This window comes from Bidens hawaiensis, unplaced genomic scaffold (assembly GCF_021521415.1).
Source record: "Bidens hawaiensis isolate Kalapana, Puna unplaced genomic scaffold, B.hawaiensis_p1.1 tig00017176_1, whole genome shotgun sequence".
NCBI lineage: Eukaryota > Viridiplantae > Streptophyta > Magnoliopsida > Asterales > Asteraceae > Bidens > Bidens hawaiensis.
Window position 1 is genome coordinate 253960 of NW_027492603.1, and position 10682 is coordinate 264641.

Below are 10682 nucleotides of genomic sequence, written 5' to 3' on the forward strand. Positions count from 1 at the left end.
ACTAAATCAAAGTCAAACAATCAATTACTTGCAAAACAATCCAAAGAAAAAGATCAATTCAACTAGTTAGGGTTCTTGAACAAAAAACAAAGTTTATGAATGATTACTTAGGGTTTATGAGCTGAGATTATGAATGTATATGATGCCTAGCAGCTGCACAAGACTCTCCTTGGTGTTTTTCTTCCTCTCCAGCCGTCACAACAGCCACCACAGCTGCCACAAGTTCTTTTTTTTCTCTTCCTTTGCTGCTGCCGATCACAACCTTGTAGGAGTTAGGGTTCTTTTTATAATTTCGGTTTTAGGGCTGGATAATGGCAGAAAATTAAGTTAATTAACTTAATATAATATCATGTTAGGCTTCTAACTTGTGGGCTTGGGTCGGCCTTGAGTTGTAGTTTTGAAACTTGACCAAAAAGGCCCCTAGAATCTTCCAACTTAACTCTTTTTTCACCATCTTTCATAAACCTACAATTAACATTTAAACCTTGTAAATTATTGCGCTTAACCCCCAATACTTTCATAAAATAAACAATTAAGCATAAAAACCATGATAAAATCATAAGGAAAGTAAGTGTGTTTAACAACACATCAAACATCCCCACACATAAGACTTTTTCGTCCCTGAAAAAGATTTGATTGCAGTTGGATCAGAATTGGAAAATCAATGTCAAATCAAACATATAGGTTAGATTTTAAAGCTCAGAAAAACGCAAAACCCGCGATCATCGATATTGTTGTCCACCTAAACCCATGCCTTAATCTTTACCGGGACAAATAAGATCCGACAATAATATTACTTAGTGGTTTACACAATTAAGACCCGTTTATTTTCAGCTTTTACCGGACCAGACCACCCCAACTTGACATAAACCTCAAAGTTAGCACATTTAAAACTTTGTTTCTCAATATTTATGAATAGTTAAGACGATCAAGGGTATTGTTTATCCACCTAAGCTTAAGCATCAAATTCTACCAAGCAGCCATTAGATACGATTAAGGTTCAATTTATTAAAGCTAGTGTTCCCCACAACATGACATACCCCCGTTATCAAGCAATACCCCAAATCCATCACCATAGGTGAGTATGCAAAATTTCATCTGTAGGGCTTACATGTAGCGTGTCCCTTGTGGTCCGTTTCTTAATGGTAATGAGACGCGAGCAAGGGGACCCCACATGGCTAACATCGTAGATGATCAAGTCTGTAGTGTATTTGTACTTTTGTACTTTTAATGATCATGTTTATAGACTTATAAGGGTTTGCTCTTTGGCTTTATTTTAAATATCCACAACCCCACTTAGGAATTGTGAATAACCAAATGAATAGATTGCATACAGACCCATGGTCTCCGGACCAGAAGCATCCCATCAATACAGGATTTAAGGTTATAAAACCATACGCCAATGAGGTGTAAAACACTAAACTAGCAGCTTAAGATTTATATCACAGGCTACACGGCATACTCTAACGTTAAACCTACCCAAGCATCATATGATAACGTATTCAAATTTTTAAAAACTCACGATACTTCCACTTTTTCATACCAAAATTTGAGGCTTGAGTATGGCCCGACCTTTCATTGCTTATTTTCCACGGACAAAACGCTTTACCCACAAAAGATTTTCGTTTTAACCGTTTTATCAAATTTGCCCTTTCATTTTCAAGGCTGAGCCTACCGACACATCCCAAGTTAAGTGCGTTTTCTTTTATTTAACTCATATTATTAGTAGTTTGAAAAACCAATTTCCGATAAATATCATCATCTCCCACTTTAATGCAAAAGAAACTAAAAACAAGGGACATTTTTTTTAAACAACGTACGAAAACAAAAAACAAGTGAAAACTTTTTATTTTTTAATTTTTTTTCTACAACTAAGAAAAATAAATTCCCATCCCCACACTTAGAATGAAATCGTCCTCGATGAGAACAAGGAAAAGAAATAAAATAAAAATAAAACGTAAAGCATAAAATTAAAATTTGAAAGAACAGAAATTAAAATAGAGAACGGGTTACTCCCTTGGTTTAGATGCAGATTCTTCATCAGCTGTGTATGACTCGAACGAACGACCGTATAGCATTTCATTTGCGGCCGCAACCTCGGGTGAACCAGTTCAAAAATGCCATCAGAGCTACCTTGCGCATAATAATACCTGCAATAACTCAAACTCGCTCGCATGTAGCGGCGTACGAAACAGAAAACAAAAACATAAGAAATAAACATATTTTTGTGTTTTTGAATTTTTTTTTTTATTTTGATTTTTATGATTTTTTAAATTTTTAATTAACAAAAATAAAAGAAACAAAACTCTAAATCTCGGGCTGCCTCCAGAGAGCGCTTAGTTTAACGGGTCCTTAGCCTGACCCCAAATCTCAATTTCAATCAGGTGGCTTCTCCTTTATCCGTTTCCCACTCGACCCGTTTCGTTTTATTCGTTTACTATTAGTTCGGAAATACTCACTAGAAAAATTTAGAGAGATTTTGAAAAACTGAAACGGGTCGGACCACCAAGACTTATACTTACCCGGACCAAACTTTATACGAGTCGTGTAATGAAGGAGGATGTCATCTTTGCTGTGTGTCAACTTTTTATGTTGTTTCATATGTCGTATCCTCACTTTCAAGTTCGTTTATCCAAGTATACATGTTCTCTCTTCTGTGGTGTGTCTCTGAAAATTAATCTTTCCGGACCAATGTCACCTCCCGGGTCAAATCGCATATCATCTACTTCCATAAAGGTATCCTCCCCAAGCTCTTCATGACAACCCCCAATATCCAAGACAACCACATTCGCCTCTTTAATCAGTTCAGACTTTTGGTGTTCTCCTTCTAAATCCTCAATCATATCATTCTCACAAGACAGTGTGATGCATCAAGTGGATCTGTTTCATGGCCGGGTGGATTCTCACCTTCTTCATCACATGAGTACAAATTCTCCTCCTCTATCTCTTCCCCTACTCTTGAATCCTCAATCTCATTTAGGGGTTCGATAAGCGTTTGACTCGGAGGTGGAACATATGCCGAGTCATTCACAATAGCATGCAGTACATCGTTCATTATTGCCTCTAATTCCGGGGTGGGCTCTAATATATTTCCCAATGAATCTCTATACCCTAAGAAGTTTCCCATCAGATCATATGCGAAACGGTATGGAGGTTCTACCCAAAGTGATTCGAAGTCAGCCTTTTGTGCCTCGGTTTCTATCCTCCTTCGCTCATAAGCATCATGTACCCAGTGATCTCCGCCACACACTTTGCACCATGGCGTTCCAACGTGTCGTCCGAACATATTTCCTTTAAAGAACACTCAAAAGAAAAGGATCACGGGCACCAGATAAAATAGAATAAAATACTTAAAATAAATTTAAACTAAAACTAAACTAATTAAAATAACTAATCTAATCTAAATATACGAAAATAAAATAGGTAAATCCTAACTCGGGTCGTTCTCAATACGCCTCTAACCGTGTCCCCGGCAACGGCGCCAAAAACTTGATGTGCGAAAAAATATATATATAAATAAATAAAACACAAGTCGCAACTAAGCTTTAAAAACCAAACAATCTATCCTAGTTCACACAAACGGCAAGTGTACCGGTCGCGTATAGTACAGATGGGGAAAGTCCGGATAACGAACTCGAAGACACGTGAAAACGTTTATAATCACTAAAATCTAACCAAGACTCACCAAAATATTTAATTGATTTTTTTTAGATTTAATTTAACTACTTAACTTAACTAAATGAAAACTTTTGACAAAACTTCGGAAACTTTGACTGCAGTGATAAAAACGTCTACCTAGGTAAGAATCATATTGAAGGAGATGACAAGAAAATGGATTGAAAACTCTCACGACACCGGTTCTAAAGGATGACACAACTAAGGTTCGCTCAAGAAGGTCAGATCACCTCTCGGTCTCACTAACAAACACTAACTTATCTTAGTTGATTTTAAGAACAAACCGGGAAAACAAATTATTAACGTGTTCTAATGCCGACTCACCTCTCGGTCTCACCGACACACTAGCCTAATGGAAACGAATACTACGCAACCAAGGATAGAGGAACAATTCGACTTAACTTAAACTAGACCAACTAATCGCTCAAACACCCAAACCCGACAAGAACAAAACCCGCTCTCGCGCGATCTTAATTCTAACAAGTAAAAGTAATGAGACGAGTTTACTTCTTATCACCTCTCGGTCTCTAAGAAAGTGTTTCACAACTGATTTTATCTAATTAATTTACCCACTTATCCCTACGGTTGTACTTCCCGCAAATAAACCCTAAACACAAAGTAAAGAGCCTTAAACATGCAACAACTAATCAAAACCGATTCAATTAATTTAAGCACGAGGTTATTAGGTATAATCAAACAAAACACAGCCACTAAACACAATCTAATTTACTGTTAAATCAAACTTTACATTAACAATTTAAGCCATGATCATTAACAATCCATATTACTAGTCAAAACCTAACAATATTCACCAAACCTAGGTAGAACAAACAAGATTAGCTACTCATTAAGTTTGGACAGCCCTTAACATTCAAGTAAAACATCATAAACATCAACATAAACATAATCAAACTCATTCAAGATCCAAGAATAACTAAATCAAAGTCAAACAATCAATTACTTGCAAAACAATCCAATGAAAAAGATCAATTCAACTAGTTAGGGTTCTTAAACAAAAAACAAAGTTTATGAATGATTACTTAGGGTTTATGAGCTAAGATTATGGATGTATATGATGCCTAGCAGCTGCACAAGACTCTCCTTGGTGTTCTTCTTCCTCTCCAGCCGTCACAACAGCCACCACAGCCGCCACAAGTTCTTTTTTTCTCTTCCTTTGCTGCTGCCGATCGCAACCTTGTAGGAGTTAGGGTTCTTTTTATAATTTCGGTTTTAGGGCTGGATAATGGCAGAAAATTAAGTTAATTAACTTAATATAATATCATGTAAGGCTTCTAACTTGTGGGCTTTGTTCGGGCCTTGAGTTGTAGTTTTGAAACTTGACCAAAAAGGCCCCTAGAATCTTCCAACTTAACTCTTTTTTCACCATCTTTCATAAACCTACAATTAACATTTAAACTTTGTAAATTATTGCACTTAACCCCCAATACTTTCATAAAATAAACAATTAAGCATAAAAACCATGATAAAATCATAAGGAAAGTAAGTGTGTTTTACAACACATCACATGGATAAAGTTTCATCTACAATACATTTACGCATATTAGAGACATGAAGTACGTCGTGTATACCATTAATTTCAACAGGAAAACGTAAGCGATAGGTACTGTATCGATTAGTTCTAACACTTCAAATGGTCCGAAATAACAAGGCGATACTTTCAGTATCACTTTTTCGCTTACTTGAAATTCGAGAGATTACGACGAACGCATGCGTAGCTCTTTTAACTATCTTTGTCGGTTTTGAGTCGCTCGCGGACTTGTAATATTTTATATGTTGTTATCTGTACTATCTCTGGTCCAGATACTTGATTATTTCTTGTTTCAAACCAACAAACCAACGTTCTACATTTATGATCGTATAATGCTTCAAACGGTGCGGCCTGAATCTTGTGTGATAACTGTTGTTATATGAGCATTCCATTAGAGGGAGATAGTTATCCTAACTTCCTCCTAAGTCTATCGCACATACTTGGAACATATCCTCTAGGATAAGCAGTGCTAAGATTCAATTGTATACCTCGAGCATCTTGAAAACTTTCCCAAAAATGAGATGTAATCTATTGTCTTGATCAAATATGATAGATAGTGTCACACCACGTAATGCTACAATACTGTCCACATATTTTTGTGCCAACTTATCCATAGAATGTGTTTCCTTAATTGATAAGAATTGAGCAAATTTGGTTAATCTGTCAATGATAACCCAAATAACATCATTCTGTCATGAAGTCTTTGGTAATTTGGTGATGAAATCCATAGTTATCATTTCCCGTTTCCACACTGGAAGCTCGGGTTTTTGCAATAATCTTGATGGCTTTTGATGTTCAGCTTTGACTTGTAAGAAAGTCAATCATTTGCAACATATAAAGCAATATCTTTTTTCATTCAATTCCACTCCACCAGTAGTTGGGCTTAAGGTTTTGATACATCTTATCACTACCGGGGTGCATCATATACTTAGACCTATGAGCTTCATTCATTATCTTCTCTCGTAAATCTCCAATGATTGGTACCCATATTCTATTCCCAAGTCTGATAATGCCATCGTCTCCTTTAAGTAACAAGTTAGTGGTACCATTTCTCTTTTCTTCTGCAGTCTGGTTTTCTTTGATAGTGTTAGTGCACGGTTTTTTCATCTCGAGTCTTTGTAACTTATCGTTTGTAATTTACTATAATATTAAGGGGCATTTTAGTAATTATGTCTAATTCGTTATGTAAAGGCTCATTCGTTAAGTATGTTTAACGAATGAGCCGGTTTGTTATTTGTTCAGACCATTCGTTAAGGATGTTTAATGAATGGACCTTAGTTTGTTATGTTTGTATCTCATTCGTCAAGGAATGTTGAAGAATGGGGGTATAGCGAAAGAGTCATTCACTATACCTATCATTTAGGTTATGTAAAGTTAACGAGTGGAGCCCATTCAATAAAGGATGTGTAACGAATGGGATCCATCGTCTATATAAGGCTGTGTAGCCTTAGTTAATTTAAGCATTATTTAAGTATTACCGAACCTCTGTCAATTTACTCTCTCACTTAATACTTCGTTAATATTGTTATCATACTATTACTTAATATATATAGCATATCAAATAACTAGATCCTATACGTAATCAATACAATGAATCCGTGTTGATTGGATCTGTGTTTAACAAGTGGTATCAGAGCATAACCAGGGTTAGATTTCTCTTAGTTAAGGTAAATTAATATGGTTTGATTAAGAATTTGAGAATTAATTGTTAAGTTTTGTGTTAAAGTTAAGTTAATCTATTATAATCGAATTAACATTGTGAGATGTTAATTGAGGATTGAATTGGGATTGAATTGTGTTCGGTTTGGATTGATTAAGGTATTTGTGGACTGAATTGAGTTTTTGTGGTTGTTTGAGATGGATTTGGTTTGGATTTTGAGCGTGTACGGAACATGGGAATTTGGATGTGTGATTTGGTGGATTTTAGTGATCGATTGATTGAGTTATGGTTTACGGAATAGGTTACGAGTGTTCGCGAGATGTTTATGAGCATTTTGGGCTTTGATTTGGTGTAAAATTGAACTAGTATTACATAATTTTAGTTTGGGTTTTGGAACTTTTTAATCTGGAAAATTTCCAGAAATCTGGAAATCTTGTATTGAAGGTTTGAAGATTTGAAGATTGCCTTAATTCGTTATGAGGATAATTAACTCGTTCGCTATACACGTGTTGTAATTCGTTATCAGCCTCTAACTGATTCGTGACACGTGTAAAGTTTGTTACAACTGAATAACAAACTCATTCGTTATTCACTGTAGCTAATTCGTGCTCACTGTAGTTAATTCGTGCTCACTCATTCGTTAAAGATTTATCACTGATTCGTTAGCCATTCATTCTCTCATTCATGATATCATTCTTCATTGATTTGTCCTCAGATTCATCAACTCATTCGTCATTTGATTCGTCATTGATTCGTCAATTCATTCGTCACTCATTCGTCTAAGTCATTAGTTACTTATTCGTTGCTCATTCGTCCTTTCATTCGTCACCCTTACATCACTTCGTTTGTTAATTTACTGTTCCTAATTCGTTATCACCTAACCTTGTAGGTTCCCAGCCGGATCTACACGGAATATCTCGTTCTACGTAGGTGCGGAATCCCTACGTAAGACGATACGAGCGTAGAATCGATATACGTTAAACACAAGCAAACACACGTTACAATAAACAAAGAACACGTTGTATTGCAACTAATAACACGTGATATATCAATCACCGATTACACGAACTGAACAACTCTTCTCAAACAAGCCGTAACCTAAACCTATATATCATACGACAACTTCGCCTAACATGTTTAGGCGAAGTTGTCACTAACTTCGCTTGTTCCACAAGTTCGCCTATATCAGGCGAACTTGTGAGACAAGTTCGCTTAAACCTTAATACAAATCCAAATAACACGATTACAGACACTAGATACTGAACTACTGACATCATGTACCAACAGACTCCCCCTTGGCAGTAGCTTCATATCTCTATCTTCAAACACGTGTCTCGTAATCCCAAAAATCTTGTATCATCCATCTTCACGCATGAACGCCTTCTCGTACACAAACTGAAACTGCTCTTTGATATTTCTTTGCTTCTTCTTTCCAAGCAGGAATGTAAAATATCTTTTTCTCGTTCAGCACCTGTAGATCAGCTTGAGACAAATTCACTAAATGCATAGGATCATATACTCTCATCAGCTCTTGTTCATCTTCATCCTCCATTACTGCTTCAGCTGTTTCACTATCAACGTACCACCATTTCAGATCTTTGAGCACATCCTTGGGCATTTGTTTCATCGGCACTTCTTTTAGACACCGGATTGGCTTATACTTCATTATCATCCAAGGCTTGCCATCTGCTCTCATTCCTCTGTCTTTGTCTTCAACGAGCTTTCCCCTCTGTGGTTTCAACAGCTCGAACTTTTTCTCCTTCATGCTTTCCTTCCAGACTATCTTCCCAATGATCCTAGCCATATTATCATCACTCCTGTTGATCAACCTCAACCTGGCTAAGTCCTTCACTTCACATTCAGGCAACGTATTCAACTATCTCAACAACCTCTTGAAATATGAACCCCATCATACCTTTTAATTACAAAAAGCCTCAACTGCTCATCATATAAAACTTTACCAAACAGACCCTTATAAATTGAACATAATGCCATTAACTTTTAAAACTTCCTTTAAAGAGTTAACTGATCCGATCAAGAACCAAGTAACCTGGTGTAAAATCATAAAACGACATAAGTAGAATAAATTTTAGAAATAAAGAACACAGGATCAAATTTCAGTCTAGTCGGGGACCAACATGTTTTAGAAAAGATCCGTACAGGAATCATACTAATTAAGTGACTGTCACATAGATCCATGTTCAGCTGTATTATAACATAAAGAAACAGGTTGTAAGCAGGTAAATAACTTAAAATGGTTTTCATCGCTTCTATGATACGGGTTAGGTTCAATTAAGCTCAAAACTTAAATGCGCAACACATCAGAGATTGTGATGCCTCCTATCTATTCTCAAAGCTTATTTGGCTTTCCCCAAGTCACCCCGAGTTGACCTCGACCCGTAGTGTCTGATTAAATTGTAAGTACACGTCGATCTGTAGAGTCTTCTTCCCGTTCTCATTCTTGCATCTTGATTGAGAAGTATTAACATTATAAGCTCTAGAATGTCTCAGTAACACATAATAATAATTTTTTTTTAAATAGTAAGATTTACACAGCTTCAAGTAAACTACTGCAAGTCCCGAATCTGGATCACTGCAGTTTCTTGACACACCATCTTCTCGGGAATCAGAACACTCACGGGCTCGTGTATGACTGGGTAATCGCTTTTCTGCCTATCATTCGGAAAGATATATATGGAGACATGCACAACTCTTAAGGAGTTTCCACGTAAAATCGAGGAGATTTAGTTAGTATCACTTCTACTTTTACGCACCATAAAAAGCTACCATGACATACAATGACTGTTCTAAAGTCTTTTAGGCCTAATAACTTCACTAGTTAAGCACATAGAATCAGTTTGTCCATCACTTTCCAAGGTTGGATCAATTTTCTTTTAAACATTGTATAGATACTTCTTACAAAGCAGTAGACTTGAAAAATTATTTCATCTCCCTTTTTAAAAATATTTTTAACTTCTATCGCCCCGATCAAGTCGAATCTTCAGGTAAACGGCTATCCTGAAGATCCAATGGATCAGCTGGACCGACCACATACGAGTATGTGTCCTTCTAACTAAGTATGAACGACTAATTTTCAGCGAAAGAATAAAACACATCATAAACCGCCCCGGTCACTTTCAGTCATCTGGTTAATGGCTATCCTCATACTCTACAGGTAGAAATGAGGACCAAACATATCCGAAGATATGTCCTTCAAACTGAAGCAACCGACATAATTCTAAGCGATAGTGACGTTTTTTTTTTTTTTAAACAAAGTAAAAAAAACGAAAAACACGGTTACTCGGGATTGATCATCCCATTTAGCTCAACAAGGTTTTGAAAACGAGTTTTGTCAAACGCTTTAGTAAACAAATCAGCGAAATTATCTAACGAATCAACCTTTTCGAACACTATCAAATTCTTCTCAGCACAATCCCGTATAAAATGATGACGGATGTCAATGTGTTTAGTTTTGCTATACTTTACGGGATTGTTAGTTACCGAGATAGCAGCAGTGTTATCTATGCAAATAGAAGTATGAGTGAAATTCAGACCGTAATCGCGCAATTGCTGTTGTATCCAAAGAACCTGGGAGCAGCAGTTCGATGCTGCCATGTATTTTGCTTCACATGTAGAAATGGCGACTGAGGTCTGCTTCTTGCACTGCCATGACACTAATCTGCCTCCAAAAACTGACATCCACCTGTTGTTGACTTCTGATTCTGATTGCATCCTCCATAGTCAGAATCTGTGTAGGCGACTAACTCCAAGTCTCCTCCTTTTATGTACCACAACCCT